Here is a 26,717-nt window from a genome sequence, read left to right on the forward strand (position 1 = left end):
TGGTGTCGGGTCCAGGCAGTGGGAAGACCTTGGTCTCTTGGTTCCTTCTTGGAGCTGCTGTCGGGCTGCAGGCAGGTGGGCGGGTCTGTATGAACGGTATGATTTGAAATACTTTTGAGCATAAAAAAGTACTGTTAATACTATGGTAGACAATGAGTGCAAACCAGACTCTCTTGAGCAAACTGGGATATAGTTCTCATTAAATATTATACTATTATTGGAAATTTTTAAAAGCACAAAATAACACTATAGAAACTATATTTCATGTATGTGTCAAAAAAACATAACAGTATTCTGGGAATGAAGAAGAGAGGGTGAGGGAATTGGAGTTTACTATGTATGATAGGCAGAAGAACACCTCCCCACCTTCCCATGATGTCTACATCCTAATCCCTGGAACCTATGAATATGTTAGGTTATATGGAAAATGGGAATTCAGACTGCAGATGGAATTAAGCTTGCTTATCAGCTGACTTTATGATTTGGAGGTTATGTTGGATTATCTGGATACGCCCTTGAAGAAGAGTCCTTAAAGGAGGCGGAGGTGGGTAGACGAGGAGGTCAGGGTGCTGTGATGTGAGAAGGACTAGACCCATCATTGCTGTCTGAAAATAGGAGGGGACTGTGAACTAAGGATGCAGGCAGCCTGTAAAAATCAGAAAAGGAAAGAAAATGAATTCCTTCCTAAGAACCTCCACAAGGAATTCAGCCCTGCCAGCCCTTTGATTTTGTTTCTCATTAAGACCCATGTCAGATTTCTGATCTCCTGAATAATTAAGTAAATTTACACTGTTTCAGCCACTGTTTGTGGTACTTTATTATGATAGTGGTAAACACTAATTAATGTTTTATCTCAACGTTTATTTATTTTGGGGACAGAGAGAGACAGAGCATGAACGGGGGAGGGGCAGAGAGAGAGAGGGAGACACAGAATCGGAAACAGGCTCCAGGCTCTGAGCCATCAGCCCAGAGCCCGACACGGGGCTCGAACTCACGGACCGCGAGATCGTGACCTGGCTGAAGTCGGACACTTAACCGACTGCGCCACCCAGGCGCCCCTGTTTTATCTCATTAAATAAGGTAGATATCTAAAACTTGTACGGTAGGTACATGAGTCTCTGTATTTTATATATATTTAAATAATCCACAATTTAAAACTGAATAAAAATACACATTAAACTTACATATTTTGTGTACGTATAATCTAAATATAATTGATATAATTTTTGATTTGGTCTTCATGTAGTGTCCATTCAAAGAAATAGTAGTTAGCAAGAAAAAATAGGTGTGTATATATTTAAATAAATATGTATATGTAAAATTGATGCATTAATTTTCTGACAAATCTCTAAAGTTGGAAGGGTGTTTCGGTGTATGTGTTGGAGATTTGGAGGAGTACTTTTTGAATACACAGCCAAACAGCTTAAAATCCCTCTTTATTCGTTACCGCCTGCCTTAGTGTCCCTTACAGCAGCCCCTTCTTAACTATCCTCACACACCCTTGACCCTCAACCAGGATATTTTCCTATCATCCATCCTACATCGGTTGTTGTCCTTAGTCCTTCTACCCTTTTTTTTCTATTTTGATTATTTTTTCTCTTGGTGATTTCTGTTCCTAATATCCCAGTGTTCCTGTTATGCATCTTAAAATCTCATACTAGCTGGAATTCTCCTTAGATTGGAAAAAAGATAAACTGAGAAGATGGTGTCATATTTCTCTGGTGGGTGTTTTAGTTTGCAAGGGCTGCAGTAACAGAGCCCCACTAGGTGGCTTCAACAAAGTCTGTGATCATGGTGTCAGCAGGGATGGTTCCATCTGAGGGCAGTGATGGAGAATCTATTCCATGAATCTTGCCTAGCTTCTGGTGGTTTGTTGGAAATCTTTGGCATTCCTTGGCTTGTAGAGGCATCACTTTGTTCTCTTCCTTCATCTCTACCTTGTGTTGTGTGTGTATGTGTGTGTGTGTGTGTGTGCGCGCGCGCCCACATTTCTCCTTTTTTTAAAGGTAGCAGGCATATTGGACTAGGGGGCCCAACTTACTCCAGTGTGACCTCATACTGGAGTAACAATTACATCTGCAAATTCTGTTTTCAAATTAGGTTAACTTCTGGGGTACTGGAAGTTAGGACCTCAGCATACAAATTTTCTTAGGGGACACAATTCAACTTAAACAGTAGATGACAAATGAGGAAGTCTGTGGAAACTCATTTTTAAATCAAGGTTGTTTAAAAAGATAAATTCCCTCTACATAACGTTCTGGAAGGATAACCCACATACATCTTTCCAATGGATTCCCATAGAACAGGGAGGAGTAGAGTAAAAGGAGGGTTTTAAATTTTATTCTATAGGGTCTGTTAGAAAGTTTTAGAGTAATAACAAACAATTATCCATTACATTTTGAACTTAACTTTTTAAACAGATTATTTAGCAGATATTTTCCAAGGATAAATCCTTACCAAAAATATATTTTAAAAGATTTTTATTGCATGTGATTAAACATTTGCAAAGAAAATAAAATTGAGAGTTGAACAATAATAGCTCTTTGTAGGAACGATACACTGTCCAAAACTCAATATGGTGACAATGATGGATGAGATGTTTTCTGTCACATTTCATTATTGAATGAAGTCTTTTGACAAGAATGCTCTTTGATATCAGAGAGGTTTACAGTGGATCAGAGGATCTTTCAAGGCATCATATGAAACAAAGGATTTGACCTATCATCAGGAAGACCTACTAACTAAAACTTTTATTAGATCCTTAAAAAACAAGCTCCATTGTATTTCTTTGGCATCCATTTACCTGGTAGTTTATTTGTTTGTTGGGAGGGGCATTATTTGCTGTTCCCAGTGGGAAGCAGTCAGACTGGAGTGTGTTTTCCTTTTTATTCTTCATTAATTGTATAACTTTGGGTAACTTTCTTCTTCTTCTTTTTTTTTAATGTTTATTTTTGAGAGACAGAGACAGAGTGTGAGTGGGGTAGGGGCAGAAAGAGAGAGAAAGACACAGAATCTGAAGAGGCTCCAGGCTCTGAGCTGTCAGCACAGAGCCTGACACGGGGCTCAAACTCACAAGCTGTGAGATCATGACCTGAGCCGAAGTCAGACTCTTAACCGACTGAGCCACCCAGGAGCACCCCCCCCACTTTATTTTTTTGAGAGAGACAGGACACAAGTGAGTGAGGGGCAGAGAGAGAAAGAGGGAATGAGAGAAAGAGAGAGAGAGAGAGAGAGAGAGAGAAGTGTCACCCAAAGCAGAGCTGTACTCACCCAAAGTGGGGCTCATGCTCGCCAATGCAGGACTCAAACTACAGACTGTGAGATTATGACCTGAGCCAAAGTCATATGCTTAACCAACTGAGCCATCCAGAAGCCCTAGGCAGCTTTCTTAAAACCAAAACTACAAACATTAGTTTCCTCATGTAAAATATTATGGCACTAATAACTTCTATTCTGAACTAGGCTCACTGAAATTCTAATGAAATAATGCATGTCAAAGTATATTGAAAATTATATATGTTATAAAAATATAAATAATTTTAATGAAAATAATACCCACCTACTAAATAGCAACTAAGTGTAAATTGGTATAGTGGATAAGGCTTAGGGAAAAAGGGCTACTCAGAGTAGGGGAGGAGGACATGATAAACATTTGCCGTTTAAGAATTTTCATTTTCTCCCACTGGGCATACTTCATGGTTTAAAAGTTTAGAATTTAAAGATACTTGTTTTTAGTAACCAACAGTAAAGTGATTGTTTTCCTTACAATGGATAGAATATCTCTGTCATTATCTGTCAATAATAACCTTCAGTTATTGTGTGGATGTGTGGATGTCAGAGAGGAGACAATGAGTTTCTTTAAGGTCTTACTTGAACTCATTCAAACTTTATAAATATATATATATATATATTAGTTGATATATTTATATATTATATAATATATAATATAATATATATGAATATATTTATTTGATCATAAATATCAAATATTATATTTATTGATACTGATATTGGCTCAAAATAAGTCAAAAGTGTTGAAAGCATAGGGCTTAAGAAGAATCCAGAAGCAATCAGTCACAAACAGCACGTAATTCTAACTGGATTGATAAATTGGATGTGTTGTGGATTTTTTAATTCTAGAAGCATGAACTGCAGTTTCTCTCTTTCAGCCAGCAAAACATGCTTTTCGAGGAAAACTTTTGATTACAGTTCATTCTTTTACTAAAAGCTGTTAGCACCTTACCTAATCCTCACTTTGTGGGAATATTCTTGGATAAATCTTGTGTTCTTCCCTGGGTCCTGGTTGTATGTATTAGCTCCAGGTCTTAGGCATGCAGGTGGTAATAAAGACACAGGGCATTGCTTCTGAATCATGTAAGAAAAGTCTAGCCTCCTTCTAGGAACTTTGTTCTTGACTCCAACCACTCTGAGTAGAGCCTGTTTCATCATGTGTGTGGTTTGCAAACATTCAATCAGCCAACAATATTTTACTTTTAATTTTTTTTTCTAATTGCTGCTGACAAGTATTTTCCAATTCTTTTGCCACCACAAAATTTATGCAAATAGGAAAGATCTTTACCACATTGCAATATTCTCAGTAATATTTTTAAATGTTAGCACTAAATACTAACAGCTTATAATCATTTGTGTTCTTGGGTTAGTTCTCTTTTCTCTGCCATAATTATTGTCTTTTTTTTCCACATCAGCAGTGTTTCTCTTCTTCATTATCTTCGTATAGACAATGCTTTTTAGATGTTTATTCCCTTTTAACGTGATTAATTTACCTTCATAGATAATACATGCCATAATACATATTTAAAACCAACAAAATGGGACTTAATGAAAGGCAAGTCTCCTGGCCACTCTGTACACTGGTTGAGCAATTTAATCTCCCTCACAGGCAAACCATATTACCGATTTCTTATGTATCATTTCAGAGATATTATATGTATGCATATATATGCATTTATACATTAGGCAATGGTATACTTTCCATACTGTTACAAAATCTAGTTTTTCTCTTCTGACAGTGTGTCTCACTGGGTTAAGTATTCCATATCAGCCCAAATATAGTTGCTTTTTAACTTCTGTAAGGCTTTTACTGTCTTGACCTACTCTTCATATATTAGATGGCCCTATATTAATAGAGATTTAAGTTGGTTTTTCAGTCTTTTGCTATTACAAAACAATGCTGTGGTAAATATTTTTGTACATAAATCTCTGCAAAATTGTTGAAATACAGCTGCAAGATAAATTCCTGAAGATAGAATTTCTCATTAAAAGAATAGGTACATTTTTAATACATAATAGATGAGAGATAGAGAGAGAGAGATAGATAGGTAGGTAGATAGATAGATAGATAGTTAGATAGATAGATAGATAGATAGATAGATAGATAGATAGATAGACAGATAGATAGATGATAGATATTGCCAAGTATACTCCATAGTGATTGATGACATCACTTAGAAAATATTTTCTTTTAGGGACCAAAAAACTAAATATTGGCAATATACTGTGCTCAAGAATGTAAGTATATCTCAATGACAAAAATGGGGTTACCATATACTTTTAAAGTGACTATATAATTGTAACCAACATAGTTTAATCCCAGAATCCTACTGTGGGTGAATTGGGGAGGAAGAGGCAGAAGGTTTCTTGTGGTGTTTTGGTTTAGAGATTTTTTGAGAGGGTCACTTAAAAAGCAAATCAAAATAAAGTTTGTAACCAATGTGAGTTTGGTTTGGTTTAAAATAATCTAATTTATAGAGAAGAGAAAGGAAAAAGGAGTTTGTGGTTAGGTTTTTTCCACAGTAGCTTGTTTGCATTTGGTTATGACTTGCAAGACATACAGACCATAGTCGCAGTCTGACTCACGTAGACATTTAAACTTTCAGTCTAGAAGAAGGATATGTTCCTTTTATCCACTTTCTAATAGTGAAAAAGAAGGAGTGGAAGACACATTCTATCTTGTGTTGGGAAATTTGGTATTTTCAGGCTTTATGCCTCATCTGCTTTCCTTGCCTAACTTTCCAGAAAAACAAAGCTCATATATTTCCTCAATATTTTCTTAATACCCCCAAATGTCTTAGAGCATATTTAAATGTTCACTAGCGTGGAAACACTCCTTGATGAATATTTTATGCTTTTAGTGAATATCTTAAAGTCTGTCTACAGCACAATTTGGGTATTAACCATATTTTTTTAAAGGAAAAGTCTCTTAAAACTGTTGCAGAATTCTAATAAGGAGATTTCATAAAAATTCACAGTAGTTTTCTATCTCATAAACAATGTTTTTTTAAGTACTGTAGGAGCTTTTTTTTCCCCTTTAATCTGTTCCCCAAGCTCTGATCCATCCAATATATTTTCATCATTTTCCAGTTTTCAATCAACCCCAAAATACCTCAAAATTATTTTTTCTGTATCTTCAGAAAACAGCCAATTCTCAAGTGTATATGGAGAAGTTAATAAATTTAGATTCTAGAAAGGCACCATTAGACCCATAGGATCAAGTCTTAAGAACTAATCAATTCTTACTTGTTCCTTATGCCATGAAATAGCTCAAATTACTAATTGGAAAGGAAAACACACACATACACATAAAAGCACTGTTTTTAATGAGCTCAAACATTCTTTTGCCTTTTGAAAAAAACTGGTGAATTAAACATTGCATATAGTTAAACCTCCCTTTTGATTAGATTTGATTGTTACAACAAGTCATACATCTAATATACACTCAAATTTTCAAAGTTCTAATGCATGTAAACATGTATAAATATAGCATATGCAATGTATATGTCTATAATAGATAAAAAATTTTATGACTTTTGTAACACATACATTTTTTTTTCTTTACACCAGTAATGAAAATAGAAGAGTAGAAATCCTCCTGTCTCTAATTTAACTGATGGTGATATATGAGGTGACCTGCCCAAAGTCAAACATTGAATCTTCATGATCACCTTGAATATGCAGCATCTATAGAATGGGTCAATAACACTGAGTTTATAATAATGAGTAGGATAGGTTGGTAAATACTGATGTGACATAAGGGCTAAGTTCTTTTTATTTTCCCTTTCCTGTTTCTTTTTCTTTTCTTTTCTTTTTTTGCACAGGGTTATTGTCCTGGCACCATTTGTTTAAAAAACTGCCTTTTTCCCCATCAAATTGTGCCTGCTCCTTTACTAAAAATCAGTTGACCATATATGTGTAGAATATTTCTGGATTTTTAATTCTCTTCCATTGCTCTATGTCTAATTCTATGCCAATACTACATTGTCTTGGTTATTATAGCTCTATAATAAGTCTTCCAACTTTGTTCTGCTTTGTCAAAATTGTTTCAGCTATTCTAGATCCTCGGCATTTTCCTATAAAACCCTTAGAATCAGCTTGTAAATTTTAACACGGAAACTCCTGGAATTTGTATAAGGATTCTAATGAGTCTATAAATCAATTTGGGAAAAGTTGACATTTTATAATTTTTTTAAAGATTTTTTATGTTTATTTTTGAGAGAGAGAGAGAGAGAGAGTGAGAGAGAGCAAGAAAGCACAGATGAAGGAGGGGCAGAGAGAGAGGGAGACACAGAATCTGAAGCAGGCTTTAGCCTCTGAGCTGTCAGCGTAGAGCCCAATGCGGGGCTCAAACCCAGGAGCAGTGAGATCCTGGCCTGAGCCCAAGTTGGATGCTTAACCGACTGAGCCACCCAGGCGCCCAACATTTTATAATTTTGAGTCTTCCAACCTGCAAGCATGGAATAACTCGCGATTTACTTAGGTCTTCTTTAATTTGTCTCAGCAGTGTTTTGTCATTTTCGGGGTATAGATTTCCCATGTATTTTATTATGTTTTTTAATAATTATTTCATATTTTCAATGCTGTTATAAATTATATTGTTATTTTAAAATACCAGTTTCCAAATTTGTATTACTAGTGTATAGAAATAGTATTAATTTTTTACATACAATTTTTCATTCTGATTCTGCTGACCATAAATTTAAAAAAAATTTTTTTTAAATGTTTATTTATTTTTGAGACAGAGAGAGACAAAGCATGAACGGGGGAGGGTCAGAGAGAGGGAGACACAGAATCTGAAACAGGCTCCCGGCTCTGAGCTGTCAGCACAGAGCCCGACACTGGGCTTGAACCCACGGACCGTGAGATCATGACCTGAGCCGAAACCAGCCGCTTAACCGACTGAGCCACCCAGGTGCCCCTGACCATAACTTTTTATACTAGCACTGCATAGATGGCCACTCATTTGCCTGTGTGCAGAATCAATTCCAGCCACAATACTAAGAGCAACACTAAAGTGGAAGTGACAGCCCCACTTTAGCTGCTTCTATAAGTTTTCCACTCACTATTAATGTTTTTGACTTTGGAAAAGTGTGATCTGCTTCCCGTTTTGGTTAGACGTGGAGGCCTTGGGATTCATCTTGGCATCCTCTCCACTGGCCTACTACCAGATCTTGTATGACCAAGCCCCAGTGGACCTTATATGTGACTAGGACTATGTTCTTTCTCATACAACTCTCAACTTACATGGCAAGGAAAAATGAACCACAATCAGTGGCAAGCTCTGAAACAGTAAAATAAATGTTTCTGTATACACAAAATAAACATATTTCATGTTTTTATAGTTAGAAACATACCCTGGGATGTAATATGGTTGTTTTGAAAGGAGAAGGGCATCTCTAAATAAAACAATTTATACAATTTCGTCTCATCGCCCTTGCAAGAAATATATATATATATATAAATATATATATATATATATAAATATATATATTTACACACACACGTGTGTGTATGTACATCTTTGAATAAAATATAAATAATGGAAATTTTGGACATGAATTTTCTAGGAGTGGCACAAAAGCTGTTGACTGTGGGAAACAGTGAATGGTTTAAGTGTGTATATTTTATATTTTGATCCCCAAAGATTTAAAGTTTGTTTTTCACCACAGTGAAACCAAGACATAATAGCCTTGCATTTGGGTTTTCCTTGTAGCCCAACAGTATACCCAGCTGGGTTAGTTTCTGCATCCCATGGGCTGAACACCCTTGCCCATTTTCAACCCCCCTGGAATTCAGAGTCCATGTAAATACAGGCTGTGTCAACAGGAGGCTCAGCCAGAGTGGCACTTGTGGCCTGGTATCCTCAGACGGTCAGTGTTTAGCAAAACTCTATAATTTTAGCTTTCAAAGACTCAAGCCCTGAATTTTGTAATCTTTCATAACTTTTTCCTGAAATGTATTCACTGAGGAAGGAAAGGAAAGAGAGCTTTCTACTTCATTCTCAGGCTTCAAAGCATGCTATTAGTGTCATCCACAAATCTCTGAAGGCTATGCAGAGGCCACACGCTGCCATTTCAGGGGACGACTGCTGGGCTCCCTTGGGGGAAATTTATTATTTCTGAAAAGAAACTTGCTTTTCATTTGTAAACACTTTGCACGTTGGGGTCCATTTTCCAATATGATTTTACAATCGTATTTTCTGAGTGTTTGAATGGTTTTGGACAGAATTCTGTCTTAAGTCTTCCTCATTTCCTTTGGGATAAGGTTGCTCAGTGATTGCAAAATTTTACAGTCAAAGGAGCTAGCTAATTACAGTTGGGATTGGATATACCTGATTCATAAAAGTGCTAAATAAATATTGAATGAGTTGAATTACATTAGGAAATAGAAGCAAATCTTACCAGGGAAGATATACAGGCTGTCCCTGTATAACTTTGGTTAAGATTCTTTACTACTTTGGATCATTTTTTATCTTGTAAGTAACATGAGGAGTTTGAAACGGTGTCTAAAATTCCTTTTACTTTTAAAATTGTATTTTATTATGTATTTGTAAATTGCAAAACTTCATTTAAAATATATAGATTTTATTTACATAAATATATACAGACTATGATACTTCTTGGATTTTGACTAATTGTTAACTTTTACTTATGCTTCATGAATATAGCCTGAGTTTTTATGTCTGTTTCTTTTTTGCCTGCATGATGCAAAAATTAGTAGTTAAAAATGAAGATTCTATTACAACCCTTTGTTGAGTCTACATTTCCCAACCCTTTGTTTAGTCTACATATACATTTTGCTGTTTAGGATTGACTAGTACTAAGGTCAGATATATGAAGCCATATACAAAGATTTTTTAAAAGGGAAAATTCAAACAAACTATCATTACGTGAAATGCCATGTTTCATTGGGAAAACAGCCACTAAAATGTAAAGATAAAGCTAACCTATTTACCTCTTTTGAGAAGGCACAGCTTTCTGAGTGTTTTTATCTTAATTTGTCTAAAAAACTATAGTATTTTAAAAATCCTTAAGACTACTCCTTCTGTCTGTGAAGTTGTTTTCTTGGTGAAAAGCCATTTCCCCCACTTAATCACATTTTTATATTTGCTGCTGTGTTTTCCAGAGCATGTTCCATGTGGGATAAAAAGTGTTTAAAACTTTTTAAAAGGAGTCTATAGTGAAATAAGTTTGGAAGACACTGAATTAAATTAAACTGAACAGATAACGGCAGGACTGCTCCAAAGACTTGATACACAAATGCACATTGTAAATACCAAGTGGAGATTCCTAGACTTAGTTCACCATGGGCCTCTTTGGGGAGAGAAATATACCCTGTGAAAAATGCCACTTAGAAGATGATTAAAAACATCTTGACCTACAGAATTCTAAGTGCTTAGGAAATCTCACTACTTAAAAATACATCATCTTTTCCATCTATAGCATACCTGTATCTGTGCAATAGACACAGTCTCATGGACTTCTGGGCATCAGTGAAAATTAAGATCTGTCTCCCTTTTGATAGAAACAAACTTTTCAGGTAAACAATCTTTAGTATCTTGAAAATAGGTACTTATATACCCGTATACAAATTCTCTTTATGATCTTCCACAATAATGTTACGAACTTTATTCCAGCTGTTAGACCTATGATTTTGACACTTAAATAATTTCTGTCTAATAAATGATTTAAAACCAGTTCTAGTCTCCTTTTAAAGTTTGCTTTGACTGTAGTCTTGACATGTTTCTGTATGAGTGACTTTGCACATCTGGACATTAACATATTTCATTTTCTAGTATTCAGACTTTTGGTATAAACCTAAGCTGAGTTGGAGGATTTATAAGTTACTTCCTTCATTAACAGTCCTTCAGGAAATTGTGTGTGTATGATTTTTTGAATGTGTTCTCACTGCCTCTTTGAGGTCCTTTCCAAAGTTTTATGTACATAGTGTCAGAAACCCAGGTCAGTCTAGGACTAGTACGTGATCATTGGTTCACAAATCTAAAACTCATAGGAATTACCTAAGGAGTTTGTTAAAAATTTAAATTTCTGGGGCTCTTCCAAAGGACATTTTGATTTATTTCATCTTGGGTGTTATATACTCCCAGACTGATTCTGATGCACTACCAGGCTTGAAACACACTATACATTACATGAAAGATATTTTAAATGATGCTAAGCCAATGATCCATCCAATGGAATGTGTTACTGAAGGTTAGATGTGGAATTTTATTTATTTTTTTTAAATTTTTTTTAACGTTTATTTATTTTTGAGACAGAGAGAGACAGAGCATGAACGGGGGAGGGTCAGAGAGAGAGGGAGACACAGAATCTGAAACAGGCTCCAGGCTCTGAGCAGTCAGCAGGAGCCCCATGTGGGGCTCGAACTCACATACCGCGAGATCGTGACCTGAGCCGAAGTCGGACGCTTAACCGACTGAGCCACCCAGGCTCCCCTAGATGTGGAATTTCAAATTATTGTAAACTCATTTGTATTATGTCATCAGAAGTTATAATCTTTAGAATTAATTTCTGGAATATCTGTGTCTCTTTTTTTAAAAAAAAAATTAATGTTTATTTTTGTGAGAGAGAGAGAGCAAACAGGGGAGGAGCAGAGAAAGAGGCAGACACAGAATCCAAAGAAGGCTCCAGGCTCTGAGCTATCAGCACAGAGCAGGCCTGATATGGGGCTTGAACCCACGAACTGTGAGATCATGACCTGAGCTGAATCAGGCACTTAACCGACTGAACTGCCCAGGCACCCCAGGAATATCTGTGTCTCTTAATCAGAATCTCTCATATCTAAGAGCTTTTAGCAATCACATGAGTGTAGAAAGATAGAAGTCCTGTCTGGTTGTGAATTACAAGTCACCATTACGATCGATTCATCTAAACTAGGTATTGACATATAAAAATGCAAATTATACTCTCTAACCATTTTCCTAACTGCTATAGGAAACTAGGAGCTAAACTGCTTAAAAAAGAAACTTCCTTTTATTCATAGTCTAGATTAGGACATCCTCTTTTTCATTTTCTGTAACCATTCTGTGTCTCAATATCGTATTACTTAAGTGAGTCAACATGTAACATTTAGAACAGTGTATGGCACTTAGTAAAAATTCAAAATAATTACTATTATTATTTTATTATCATTCCAGTGATCCTGTCTCTAGTTAAGAAGCCCATGGGGCGCCTGGGTGGTGCAGTCGGTTGAGCTTCCGACTTCAGCCAGGTCACGATCTCGTGGTCCGTGAGTTCGAGCCCCGCGTCAGGCTCTGGGCTGATGGCTCAGAGCCTGGAGCCTGTTTCCGATTCTGTGTCTCCCTCTCTCTCTGCCCCTCCCCCGTTCATGCTCTGTCTCTCTCTGTCCCCCAAAAAATAAATAAACGTTGAAAAAAATTAAAAAAAATAAAAATAAAAAAGAAGTAAGCCCGAATAAGCCATCTGTTAGGGGTCTTCCTTTCTGGCTTTTCCTTCTCTGAGAACCAGAATCTTGAGTGCAATTGATAGGCATTATGTTTTCCTTTTGGTATCTACCTAGAACCACATTTAATATGATCATTTAACACATAAAATAGGTACAATTGCCATGGAATGACATCATAATTAAGCATCTATATATATTTCCAAAATTTTCACACAAGATTCATGCAAATCTCTTAGTTCGTTAAGCCCATTGGCTCTTCTTGAGTGCTAATATGAATTTCTCTTCTTGCATTGTTCATATCCTACCAATCTTCTTGTGGACCATTAGTCATGGCCTCAAACACCATGTGTCCATGGCAGATTTTGTTTACTGTATGTCAGCTTTATTTATCCTGGTGTTGGATATGTGAAATACATTTATATGTTCTTCTATAGTCTGCAGCAGAAGACAACTTTTCTACCATGTAGCTGTTTATGACCTTGCTTCAAGTTCATTGTCAATAGAGTCTTCATAATTGGCTCCTCCTGATTATGAATTTGCTTGTCACACCAGGAATTACTTTGCTTGCTACTTGGGACATTCGGAAGGCATCAATGAAAGCCATGTCAACATATTGTTGTCTTAAAAGGTATGTGTGTGTTGGTATATGTGTGAGTGTGTGTGTGTGGGAAGGTATTGGTTTGCTCCTAATTTCATTCAGACTCAGGAATGCAGATACTATAAACTTAACAACATCAAAAAAATTTTTTGGGTACATGCAAGCTGTATTTGTACATATTGCTGCTTTGTCTTTTTTTCCACATTTAAAGGGGGTAAGATTTTAGGTTTTCAGATCTGTATTTACCTATGCTATATTTTATCTTGCAAGTTCAAGCTGTTATATTTATTTACTCAGAATATTTACTTCACTATTGACTGAGACAGACATGGGCACTGTTATCTCCGATCGCAGTTTAGTCATGAGAATTCTAGAATGGTGTTTGATATGGGTTTTGCTTGAATCTGGACATTCGTTGGATTTAATATGATAGGATATTTTGAAAATGCTTGATTAGGTATACAATTCTGTTCTATAAATTCATTTTAAAAATTTTAAAATTTCGATTCAAAAGTTGAAGAATTATCCTACTGTCATCCAGATTTCCAGCTACCTGGTACTTTGCTTTTAGTAGACTGCAGACTGTAGAATATAGGATCTTACTCACTGAAATCTGGCTTGTAGGAGAGGGTCTTAAGAAACATATCTGCACTCATGTGCTCTTTTCTCCTTTAAAATGAATCAATTAAATATTAACATTAGATGATAATCTACTCAAGATTTAAACTATATATTCAGACAGAACTGTGACCTTTTGCTCTTCTTCTTCTTTTTTTTTTTTTTATAAAGACATTTCTGTATGTAAGTTAATGGAATAACTTCATTCACTTGGAATGCTGAGGTTGAATACATTTTTAGTCATTTTACCTAATAAGGTACACCATTCATATTGGGTCATTTAAACTAAACTTGGAGAAGGATCCCAGAAGAGGTTCACAGTGCTGGAGGAACTCTCAAACCACAAGAAAAGGCTTGTAGTCATCAATAATATGTTACAAATCTAAGATGAAATGTGATAAGGATATGTTTATCACTCCATAAGAAAAATATGTAATACAGTCTTCTGAAATTGCAGTGTTTCATCAGAACTCTCAGCTGCCAAAGACTGCGTAAACAGTTTCTGGGAGGGGACTGTGACTTAACTGCTCTTATGGTCAACTAATCATGGGTGTACCCTTATATATTCAGTTACCTTTTGGGAATGAAGGTGAAATTTGAACACAATTTTAAGAATAAGCTCTGAATTTAGCTTTTTCTCAGTAAAAAGGCTCATCATCAGTGCTGTCTTTGATACTTTCTAGGACAAACCATGTTTCAACCACTATTTTATTCCAAAACTTACTTTAGATAAATGTCTTTGAGGTACAAAGTTCAGTAAATTATATCTTCTGACTAGATAATCTTATACTGATGATGTTCTACTTTCAGCTCTCATGACAAGATGTATGAAATAGCTTTGATATTCTTCCACATATATCATCAGAATTTTCAAATAACACTTCTAATTTAATATTTTAAAATATCAGAGGCCTATTTGTCAAATGAAGAAGGAAATGTTATTTCTCCAAATAGGAGAACTTAAGGGCTGAAAGGCTACAAGATAATATCTAGAAATAAAATACTAGAAATAATTGTTTTTGGTAGATTTGTAAGTTATGAGATTTCATTCACAAGCAGGCAGAAACACACACAACCACACATATACATATGAACACTGAGGATTTATAGTTACAGTCAGTTATGCCGAGTGGGCATCTCTGGTCTTGGTAAGGTAGGAAGCAGCTTCCCTTTGAATAGAAGTAGAGATAATGTGCCCCTATCCGCCTTCAAAGTCCATTCTCAAGGTCTTTTATTCAAGTACACATCTCTCTGTCTGCCTGTGCCTTTTTGATCAACGGATGTATGGAAATTATGGATCAAGTGAAAGCTGGGACACATTGATATTGGAATGGGAGTCCTTTAACCAACAAAATATCCTCGAAAGACCATTTTTGTTTTGACAAGGTAGAAAATTCCTATTTTGTTTATAATTTAAAAATATCTGGGGGCGCGTGGGTGGCGCAGTCGGTTAAGTGTCCGACTTCAGCCAGGTCACGACCTTGCGGTCCATGAGTTCGAGCCCCGCGTCTGGCTCTGGGCTGATGGCTTAGAGCCTGGAGCCTGTTTCCGATTCTGTGTCTCCCTCTCTCTCTGCCCCTCCCCCATTCGTGCTCTGTCTTTCTCTGTCCCAAAAATAAATAAACGTTGAAAAAAAAATTAAAAAAAAATATCTTTATTTATTTATTGTTTACTTATTTATTTTGAGAAAGAGCACATGTGAGCAAGAGAAAGGGCAGAGAGAGAGTGGGAGAGGATCCCAAGCCGGCTTATGCTGTCAGCACAGCACAGTGTAGTGAACCATGTAATCATGACCTGAGCTGAAATCAAGAGTCAGATACTCTCTGATCTAAATGAGATTCCTGGATTCTTTAGTCAATTTTTGTGCCAAAGATTTTGGAAGTAAGATTGTCCTATTAACCTTGTGATTTCACTTTGTATTTATGGAATGAAAGATTCATATGATAAATGATGCTCTAGATCCACTTTGATGTTGGTAGGATATTCCTTATCCATATCCTGAGTCTTAAACAAGTTATCTTTAGACAGCTATTCAAGTATGCAAATAAGACTGCAGTGTCTTTTGTTGAAGACACCTTCTTTCTCCATTTAATCCTCTTGTCTAATTGACCGGAGGCATGGGTTATCAATAGTCCATTGACAGCCTGAGACTTTACTGACAAAACTACTTGATCAGTTTCTGCGACTGTACTTTCAATTTGTTCACATATGCTGTTTAAAATTTTGAGTTAAATAGCCCCTATTATATGTTTTTAATAACAGCTTTACTGAGATGTAATTCATACATAGGTGTAAAATTCACCTATTTAAAGTGTACAATTCAAAATAATAAAATACCTAGGAATAAACTTAACTAAAAAAGGTGAAAGACCTGTACTCTGAAAACTACAAAACACTGATTAAAGAAATTGAAGATGACACAAACAAATGGAAAGATATTTCATGCTCATGGATTGAAAGAACTAGTATTGTTAAAATGTTCATACTACCCAAAGCGATCTACAGAGTCAATGCAATCTCTATTAAAATACCAGAAGGATTTTTCAAAGAAATGGAAGAAATAATACTAAAATTTGTATGGAACCGCAGAAGACCCTGAATCACTAAAGCAATCTTAAAAAGGGAGAACAAAGCTAGAGGTATTATAATAGTAGATTTGAAGATACATTACAAAGCTGTAGTCATCAAAACAGTATGGCACTGTTGGCCATACTGATGGCAACAGTATGGCATAGATCAGTGGAACAGAGTTGACAGTTCAGAAATAACCCACACTTATATAGTCAATTAATCTATGACAAAGGAGGCAAGAATATGCAATAGGAAAAGACAATCTCTTCAACAAATAATGCTGGGAGAACTGGACAGCTATATGCAAAATAAAGAAACTGGACCACTTTCTTACACCATACACAAAAATAAACTCAAAATAGATTAAAGACCTAAATGTGAAACCCAAGACCATAAAACTCCTAGAGGAAAACATAGACAGTAATTTCTTTGACACTGACCATAGAAATGTTTTTTTAGATATGTCTCCTTGGGCAAGGAAAACAAAAGCAAAATTAAACTATTGGGATGGTGCCAAACTAAAAAACTTTTGCACAGTGAAGGAAACCATCAACAAAACAAGAAGGCAAACTACTAAATGGGAGAAGATAGTTATAAATGACAATCCAATAAAGGGTTAATATCCAAAATATATAAAGAACTTATACAACTCAATACCAAAAAAAAAAAAAAATAATAATCTGAATAAAAAGTGGGCAGAGGACGTAAACAGACATTTTTTTTTCCCAAGGAGGACATATAGATGGCCAACAGATACATGACATGGTGCTCAATATCATTAATTATCAGGGAAATGCAAATCAAAACTACAATGAGGGGCGTCTGGGTGGCTCCGTTGATTGAGTGTCTGACTTCGGCTCAGGTCATGATCTCACGGTTTGTGGGTTTGAGCCCCACTTTGGGCTCTGTTCTGACAGCTCAGACCCTGGAGCCTACTTCAGGTTCTCTGCCTCCCTCTCTCTCCCTGCTCCCCTGCTTGCACTCTGTCTCTCCCTCTCAAAAATAAATAAATATTAAAAAAAAAACAACTACAATGAGGTATTACCTTACACCTGTCACAATGGCTAATATGAAAAACACAAGAAACAAGTGGTGATGAGGATGTGGAGAAAAAGGAACCTCATCCACTGTTTTTAGGAATGCAAATTGGTACAGTCCCTGTCAAAACAGTGTGAATATTCTTCAAAATATTAAAAGTATAAATACAATATGATCCAGTAATTCCACTCCTGGCTATTTACCTGGAGAATACAAAAACAAAACAAAACAAAATGAACAAACATTAATTCGAAAAGATATATAGACTGCTATGTTTATTGAAGCATTACTTATAATAGCCAACACATGGAAGCAACCCAAGTGTTCCACCACAGATGAATGGATAAAAAGTGGTGCATATACATATACACTTAAATATATAACGGAATACTACTCAGCCATAAAAAATGATATATTGCCATTTACAATATAGATGGGCCTGGAGGGTATAATGATAAGTGAAATAAGTCGGGCAGAGAAAGACAAATACCATATGATTTCACTTATATGGATAATTTAAGAAATAAAATAAACAAACAAGGGAAAAAAGAGGCAAACCAAAACCAGACTCTTAAATACAACTGTGGTTGCAAGAGGGGAAGGTGGGTAGGGGATGGATGAAATAAATAAAGGGGATTAAGAGTGCACAAACACAGGGCTCTGGAGTAGCTCAGTTGGTTAAGCATCTGACCTCAGCTGAGGTCATGATCTCATGATTTGTGAGTTTGAGTCCTGCATAGGGTGAGCTTGTGCCCTGCTTTGGATGAGCTCCAGTCCCGGCATTGGGTGAACTTAAGCCCCGCTTTGGGTGAGCCCTGCTTCTCTCTCTATCTCTCTCTCTGCCCCTAGTGGGATTCTCTCTCTCTCTCTCTCTCCCTCTCTCTGCCCTTCACTCACTTGTGCCCTTTCTCTCTCAAAACAAAACAAACACACACACGATAAAGTGTACAATTCAGAACATTTTAGTATATTCAGGGTTGTGCAACTATAACCAAAATCAATTTTAGAACAGTTCCATCATCCAAGAAGGAATCCTGTACCCATTAGCAGTTCTTCTTTATTTCCTTCCATCCCACTTTTTCCATCCCCAGCCTTAGGCAGCCACCAATCTACTTTCTGTTTCTATGTATTTGCCTATTCTGAACATTTCATATAAATTGAATCATACAATATGATTTCAAGGTTTTCGAGATTCATCCGTGTTTTAGCATGTGTGAGTAGTTCATTTCTTTTTATTCCTGAATAGTATTCCATTATATTGATATACCACATTTTTAATCCATTCATGAATTAATGGAAATTTCAGTTGTTTCTACTTTTGGCTATTAATGAATAACATTTCTATCAACATTTGTGTCCAAGTTTTTGTGTGAACATGTTTTCATTTCTCTTGGATATATACCCAGGAGTGGAATTTCTGGGCCAGATGACAACTCTATGCTTAACATTTGAATAGCCAGACTATTTTCCAAAGCAACTGCATCATTTTGCATTCTTATCAGCAGTATATAAGGATCCCAATGTCTCTACATCCTCGCCAACAATTGTCATTATCTGTCTTTTTGATTATAGCCATTCTTGCAGATGTGAAGTACTATCTCATTGTGACTTTGATTTGCATTTCCATAATAGATAATGACGTTTGTCATCCTTTCATTTGTTTATTGGCCATTTGTGATCTTCTTTGGAGAAATGTTTTTTCATATTTTTGCCATTTTTTAATAGGGTTATTTCTTTTATTATTGTTGAGTCATGGGAATTCTTTATATATTCTAGATATGAGCCCCTTATCAGACATATGATTTGTAACAGTTTTTTCCATTCTGTGTGTTGTCATTAGCCTGAGTCCTGGAATAGGAAGACATGTGCAGCAGAGTGATAACAGTCCAGCCACAGCCATCGATGCCTACACCACTAAATCCATCACTAACAATTTTGGCAGGTAAACTAATCAGTATGTTTTATGAATGTTTTTGAAATGAATGAAGGTTAGAAGCTAAAATAAAGAAGATCAAGACCTTCTTAAGTCAAAGTTTGTATAAAAGAAAAATGTTAAGACTTACTAAAAATTATGTTTATACTTCCCTTGAAATCACAAATACGGTCAGCTTTAAACCGTGCAGCTGGTAGTTTTTCTTCCAAGAGAACTTATTATATCTTTAGAGTCCCCTGTTTTCATGTATGTAATGTCCTTCTACTTTACAGCCATTGCTAAAAGCCAAGAATCTTATTGCCTTGAAGTCTACCACTCTCAGGTCATTTCTTGCCCCTGGTACTGTCTCTCCATCAAAACTATTTGGATATATGCCACATTCACTCAGGAAGTCACTTTTTTCCTTTCTAAGGGGAGTAAAAGTTTAACAGGCATAGCTATGGCTCTGTAATTTATGCTGCTAGATTAATGGGAAAGGACTAGATTCTTGAACCTTTATTCTCTATCACATAATTTGTATCCTAAATTATGCTGCATGGTTGGCCATTCTGTGTGCAGAATCAATCCTGGATAAAAAAGTAAGAACAGTACTAAACAAACATAATGTAAAAGAGGCAATCCATATTCTGCAACTGCAATAATTTCCCAATAATTTCTTAATCAACAAATATACATTTGATAGTGTAAGGAACTGCAGTTAGTGATTTTGGAGACACAAAGGTACTTTGCAACCAAGTTCCATCTATAGGAAGATTTTACCCAGTTGCAAGCATATGGCATTATCTATTTTGGCTATGCTTACTTTGTAACCACACAGTCAAAACACGAATGACTCTATGTGCATGTGTAGGCGCACCATGGTACAATGTGGAGATGTTCAAAATCACTTTATCTTTCCATTCTGTATAGTATGGAATAGTTCTCTCGGGTAATTGTGTAAGACTTTCCATAGACCAATTATAAGTATGAAAAGCAACAGAAGTAGCATAAAGAAGACATCTCATTTGTTTAAGTCATGGGTCAAAATGTTCCCAGAGGAAGAAAGAGCATAGAAATAATGAGATGAGTACCCAACTATGATCAATGGTTTTTGAAAAATAAGTTCTAGGGGCACCTGGGTGGCTCAGTCAGTTGAGTGTCCAACTCTTAATTTCATTCAGCTCAGGTCATGATCTCATGGTTGGTGAGTTCAAGCCCTACGTTAGGCTCTATGCTGACAGCTTGGAGCCTGCTCCGGATTCTCTCTCTCTCTGCCCCTCCCCTGCTCTCTCTTTCTCTCTCCCTCTCTCAAAAATAACATTAAAAAACTTAAAAATTATTAAGAATAAAGAAAAATAATTTCTATGAGAAAGTACAAAACAATGGGCATTTTTAGCTATGCACAGAAGGTTGACATAGATTAATCGGCTGCCTTGGCATCTGAATTCTTTTTTTCCAAATGTTGTTTAACAAGTTCTATTCTAGAGTTGCCCATACCCTATGGCTGGGTTCATTTTTAAGGTAGCATCATTCCCTAAAAATCTTTATGCTGTTTTCTGAGACTCCATTTGAGTAGCTTTCACTTGAAAAAAACATTGGCAGAGATCTATTTCAGATAAATCAAATTACTCTTCAATATAGTTTAAAGAAATACATTCCTTAGATATTATTTTAATCATTAAGATATAAAAATACCTCTCCTACTGTGTCATGTAAGTGTATTTTCTTATAAAACATTCTTCTGCTACTTAATAATTGTTTTCATGAGAAGGTGTCTTTTTTTAATTTTTTTTAATGTTTATTTATTTATGAGAGAGAAAGAGAGAGAGCAGCAAAGGGGCAGAGAGAGAGGGAGACACAGAATCTGAAGCAGGCTCCAGGCTTTGAGCTTCGAGCACAGAGTCAGATGCAGGGCTAGAACTTACAAACTGCAAGATCATGACCTGAGCTGAAGTCGGACGCTTAACCAACTGAGTCACCCAGGCGCCCCGAGAAGGTGTCTTTGGTGAGACGCCTGTAAAGAACAGCTTGTATCACAGAAGTATAACTAAATCTCCTTTATTTATTATAAACACGAGAGCTAGCCTTTGAATTTTGGCAGATAGATACTATAACATTCTGGGTAGACAGAGTATTTACTGCATGCCTATGAACACAGGGTTGTTAACAACCTTCCACGAAACCCATATCCTGCCCAAGGTTTACAATTCCTTCTCTTTTGAAATCCTGGTAGAGTCAGCAGCTAATAAGATTTAAATAACACTTTTTAGTAAGGTTACTCCTTAGTGGTTGAGAATTCAGACACACAAGTGTGTTCTGGAATATGATTTGACTTTAATTAAAAGGTTGGCCCTAAAATATTTCAGTCATACATCAGTGTTATAAGCAATATTTTTTTGAAAATGTTCAGAACAGATTTTATAATGGTTTATTAAATTCCTGAGGCAAATCTTCTACAGCTCATCTCCACATGGAGAAGAGAAGTAGTGCCTTTCATTCAATGAGAATAACTGATTAAACTCCTTAATCTTCATAATCGCATGCTGTATCCTGTCTTTTAACATGATAAGAACGTTCCCAGCCCCAGTGCCTATCAGAAAATGTGACTTTGAACCACTGCTAACCAGATATAACTTCAGAAAAGAAATGTTTTCCAGATCTGATCATCTAAGAAAATCGTTAATTGTAGTTGCTTGGGATTTTTGCGAGATGTTCTAGAAATAAAAAAGTGTAAGCCTTAAACACTTTGCATCAATCTTGATTAAAATGAAAAGAAGGTATGACAAAGGTATCTAGTACAAAAACTTAAGAGCGAAACTCCTGTTTTGAAGTAGTATATACCAGTCATTACTGCTTTAGGCAATGGAAAAGGAGAAAATTGGAGAATATTTTCACACCAGTGCCCATAAGAACATTATCCAGCAAAAAAGCATTATTTTTTAAGTAAACTTTTGTCTTAGAATAAATAGGTTTGTATTCAAAGAAAAGTTGGAAAGATAGTACAGAGAGTTCCCATATACTCTTCATTCACTCAGTTTCCCCTATTATTGTGTTACATTATTATGGTACGTTTGTCACAGCTAAGAAGCCAACGTTGGTATATTACTATTAACTAAACTCCACATTTTATTCACACCATCTTAGCCAAAATGCCAAGAAGTGAGACACGTTATGATTTCGTTAGATTTTCCCTAATGTCTTTTGTGTGCCAGGATCGAATCCACGGTATGATATTTAGTCATTATGTCTCCTTAGCCTTCTCTGGTTTATGGCAGATTCTGAATCTTTGCTTGTTTTTGATGATTTTGGCTGTTTTGACAAGTGGTGTTCAGGTATTTGTCTCTCAGTTTGCGCTTGTCTGATGCTTTTCTCATGGTTAAAATGGGGTTAGGTATCCTTGACGGGGTGACCACAGAGATGAACTTCCATTCTTGTCATATCAGGCTAGTGTGTGTCCAACACGACTTATCACCGGGGTGAGGTTTTCCTTCACCGTTTGACTGAGGCAGTGTCTGTCAGGATTCTGTGCTGCAAAGTTAAAATGTTTTATCTTTTGTATTAAATCTGTACATGTCCTCTGTAGCAAATATTTGATACTCATTTTGGTTGTCCCAATCTTTGAACCCTTTCCTACAATAAGAGATTTCTTGTGAGTTCTTGCTTTGCTGGGGTACAAGACTGAAATGAGTTTCCAGCCTTCTTGAGGTCAGAGTGAGAAACTCTTGAGGCAGCAGTCAGAGACATATGTCCCCAAACAGTGAGGCAGATGCTATGTGGAACCCACTAGTGAGGAGATGGCAGAGATCTAGCTTTACAGGAAGCATGACATGAGTTTTCTTACCTGTCAAAAGGCCTGAGGATACCGGTCTTTGCTTTCTCTGACAGAGCAGGTAACTCATTCTGACAAATTCTTTCTAAACCACGGAAAAACGAAGAGTTCCTCCACAGTGTGTTACCGCTGATTTTTTAACAACAGGAAAGTCCTGAAGTTGATAAGTAATGTATGTTAAAAAGTAAATCAAGGTTGACCTAATGATTATATTATCCCTATGCCATGGCATTCCATTATGTTTCTTGGGTCACAGAGGAAACTTGCATCTGATACATATGGGAGTGTGTTGTGCTTACGAGCATTATCTAGCATGAGTCAAAACAAAAAATGTTTGAAAATTTCTAGCCTGTCGTCCTGTCCTTTATTTGTTCAAAATTTAGTTTTTCATGAAGACCAAATAGAAATTTATACTTTTGGACCATATTATATTAGATCATCATCAAATCATCTTTCCCAAATAATGCTTCAACTTTCATTGCCTTCCAGTTTTTATGAAAAGTTACCGTAAGCATTAGAAATATGATTTCTGGGGCATCTAGGTGGTTCAACTCGTTGAGTGTCTCACTCTTGATTTCGGCTCAGGGTCGTGGGATTGAGCCCCATGTAGAGCTATGCAGTGAGTGTGGAGCCTGCTTGAAATTCTCAGACTCTACTATAGAAATTCTCTATCTCGTACTAGATAATGCTCTGCCCCTCTACCCAGCTTATGCCTTCTCTTTCTCTATCTAAAATAAAAGTAAAAAAAAAGAAATAAGGTTTCCATTTTGGCGTTATCTGTATTGTACACACTTTTTCATAATATAAATACTTCATTTTTTTTTTCAACGTTTATTTATTTTTGGGACAGAGAGAGACAGAGCATGAACGGGGGAGGGGCAGAGAGAGAGGGAGACACAGAATCGGAAACAGGCTCCAGGCTCTGAGCCATTAGCCCAGAGCCCGACGCGGGGCTCGAACTCACGGACCGCGAGATCGTGACCTGGCTGAAGTCGGACGCTTAACCAACTGCGCCACCCAGGCGCCCCTATAAATACTTAATTTTTACATATATAGTGAACAATTAAGAATAATCAAATTGGTTTTCTCTGAATATTTGATATAACTTTTCAAGGAAAACTTTAAATATTTTCTTGTTTTGAGATAATTATAGATATACAGGAAGTTGCCAGTAAATGTACAGGAAGGTCCCTGCACTCTTCCTCCAGCCTCCTCCAAAGTTAACATCTTGTGTAGCAATAGTAAGATAGGGATACCAAGAAATTGACACTGGTGCAATCCATGGAGCTTATTCCGATTTCTCCAGTTATGTGTGCTATCATTTGTGTGTTTATTTATTAAAGTAAAATCTTAATTTTTTTGAAGTGTCTTTTATGGTCAGTAATACTAACTGTTGTGGTAAACAATCCCCAAAATCTCAGTGACTTAACACAGTAAGAGTTATTTCTCATTCACACAAAAGCCAATGTATTTCTGGCTATAGATCACCTTCTTCATGGTCATTTAGAAACTCTGGCTCCTTTTAGCTTGCTGGTCCATCCTTCCTTGAGTCTTAGAGTAGGATCCATTCAACTGGCAGTTGGAAAAAGGCTAGTCATGGAAGTGATGCACATCACTGGTGGCCCACATTTCACTGGTCAGGCCTCAGTCACATGACTACCCTAGATGCAAGGCTAAGTGGGAAATAACCTCTAGCTATGTGTCCAGGAGGAAGAGCAAATAAGTGTTGATTTCTACCACCCTTGGTTCCTTCAGGTTAAAAGCCGGGTTTTATGCCATATCATATCTTGTTACTGTGTTTGGTATCTTTCTCTAAATCTATTTTCAAATATTCTTTCTCAATTTAGTTGTCTTAAATTCTGTGTCTGCTTTGTTATCTTTTTTTTCTTGGCAAAGGAATAGGAAAGAAATAAATTCAATAAGTTCTAAAGGAGTTAAATACATAATTTATGCAACCTTTCAATTGCAAAGGTTAATTTCTTTTATTTTAAAAAATCTTTTCTTTGTTTTCCAATGCAGTAAAAATTAATAATCAAGATTTTACTGTGACTACATGATAAAAATATTTGGATTAAAAATGAAAATTTTGGTTAATACTCCATATATTAGACAATGTAAGAGCCAAATATAGCAACATTTAGAAACAAACATAATTTAACTTTATTTCATAGACACTTTATCAAAGTAGTTTATATCCAGAATATGGATTATAATAAGGAAAAAAATCATTTTCTATGAATTTTTTTAAAAAGATTTTTATTTACATAGATTAACTGCAAGTTTCTTTCTAGCCTTGCTTTCAAGGGAATATCGAAAATACAAGTCTTGTGCTATTGTATTGTCAGTGATAGAAATTCAGTAACCTATTTCCACTGAACTTTACAATTGTTTGAGTTTGGGTTTATCTTCTGTCTGTATACATACTAACTTCAATGGAGGGACTGTAACTCTACAAGCCCTAATAAGTACAGCATGCTGCAGTGGGGGACTGAGTTTAAACTTAAGAAAGAGGCCACTTTTCCAACTGCAATTCTTCCATAAAAATCTTATAATAGAGGAGATAAGGCCTTAATTTAAAAATCATTGTTCCATGGAAAGTCTTTAAATAAACATGAAAGTCAGTTCTGCTCTTTAGCAATTTTTCATTCTGAAATCATTATTTCCACTGTAAAGTAATATGGTCTTTGTTGTTTGAACTACTATTAAGAAATTAAGGCCCAAGTCTAAGTAGCTAGAAATCAGTGAATAGATGGAAAACACGCATTTCTTTTAGAAGTATTTTCAACTAAAATTTTGCTTCAGTTGTGGATTTGTCAAATACACTGAAGGAACCCTGAACATAAACCCTAAGTTTAATTCTGCAAGTCTTTCCACGGTAAGTGTACATATGTAATTAAGGGGAAACCTGATGATCTATCTTTGGTGTGACTTAACATCTTGAATATGCATGATGTCAAACCGAATCCCTGAAGCACATCAGGCTTTCCTGTTCCTCCCCAGCCACTTACATTCCTTTTCTTCTTCTCTTTCATCCTTTTCTGGCATGACAACTCAGATGTGAATATGGAAATCATCTATGGAGTTTTAAGGGACAAGCATTTCAAGCTGTTTTCCAGAGCAAAATATTTTCCCATGCAATTTTTCTATACTTTAATGCTTTTTCAAGGGTTATTAACATTTATTAATATTCTCCAACTTATTTTTCATTTTCATGCCAGAAGCTTGTTCTCAAGGATGCTTTAAAGAAAACTTAAGCAGTTTTCTTCTAAATATCTGATCTGAATTTGCCATGAGTTAATTTGTAATTAGTAGCTGGCAAAGGTTATTATGCTATGAAACTGTCATCTGGTCATTTGCCTAGCTTGAGCTATGAAATACATGAATCTTGAAGTAGGAGAATTCACATAGTGCTGTTTCAGTGAAAGGCTGAA

The 26,717-nt window shown here is 36.0% G+C and overlaps 1 long non-coding RNA gene across 3 annotated transcripts in view; it reads left to right on the forward strand.

Moving 5' to 3' along the window:
* The window catches only part of LOC123608621, a 122,679-nt gene that overhangs the window by 32,765 nt on the left and 63,197 nt on the right, over positions 1-26,717 (forward strand). Inside the window, exons 3-4 of one of the 3 annotated variants that reach the window (XR_006717343.1) lie at positions 13,273-13,348; positions 19,358-19,487. The exons of 1 other annotated variant lie outside the window; for it this stretch is intronic. This is a non-coding gene — a long non-coding RNA (uncharacterized LOC123608621). The remainder of the gene's footprint in view (positions 1-13,272; positions 13,349-19,357; positions 19,488-26,717) is intronic. One more of the 3 variants, XR_006717342.1, reaches the window with a different exon arrangement.

Source organism: Leopardus geoffroyi, chromosome B2, assembly GCF_018350155.1.
Source record: "Leopardus geoffroyi isolate Oge1 chromosome B2, O.geoffroyi_Oge1_pat1.0, whole genome shotgun sequence".
Taxonomy (NCBI): domain Eukaryota; kingdom Metazoa; phylum Chordata; class Mammalia; order Carnivora; family Felidae; genus Leopardus; species Leopardus geoffroyi.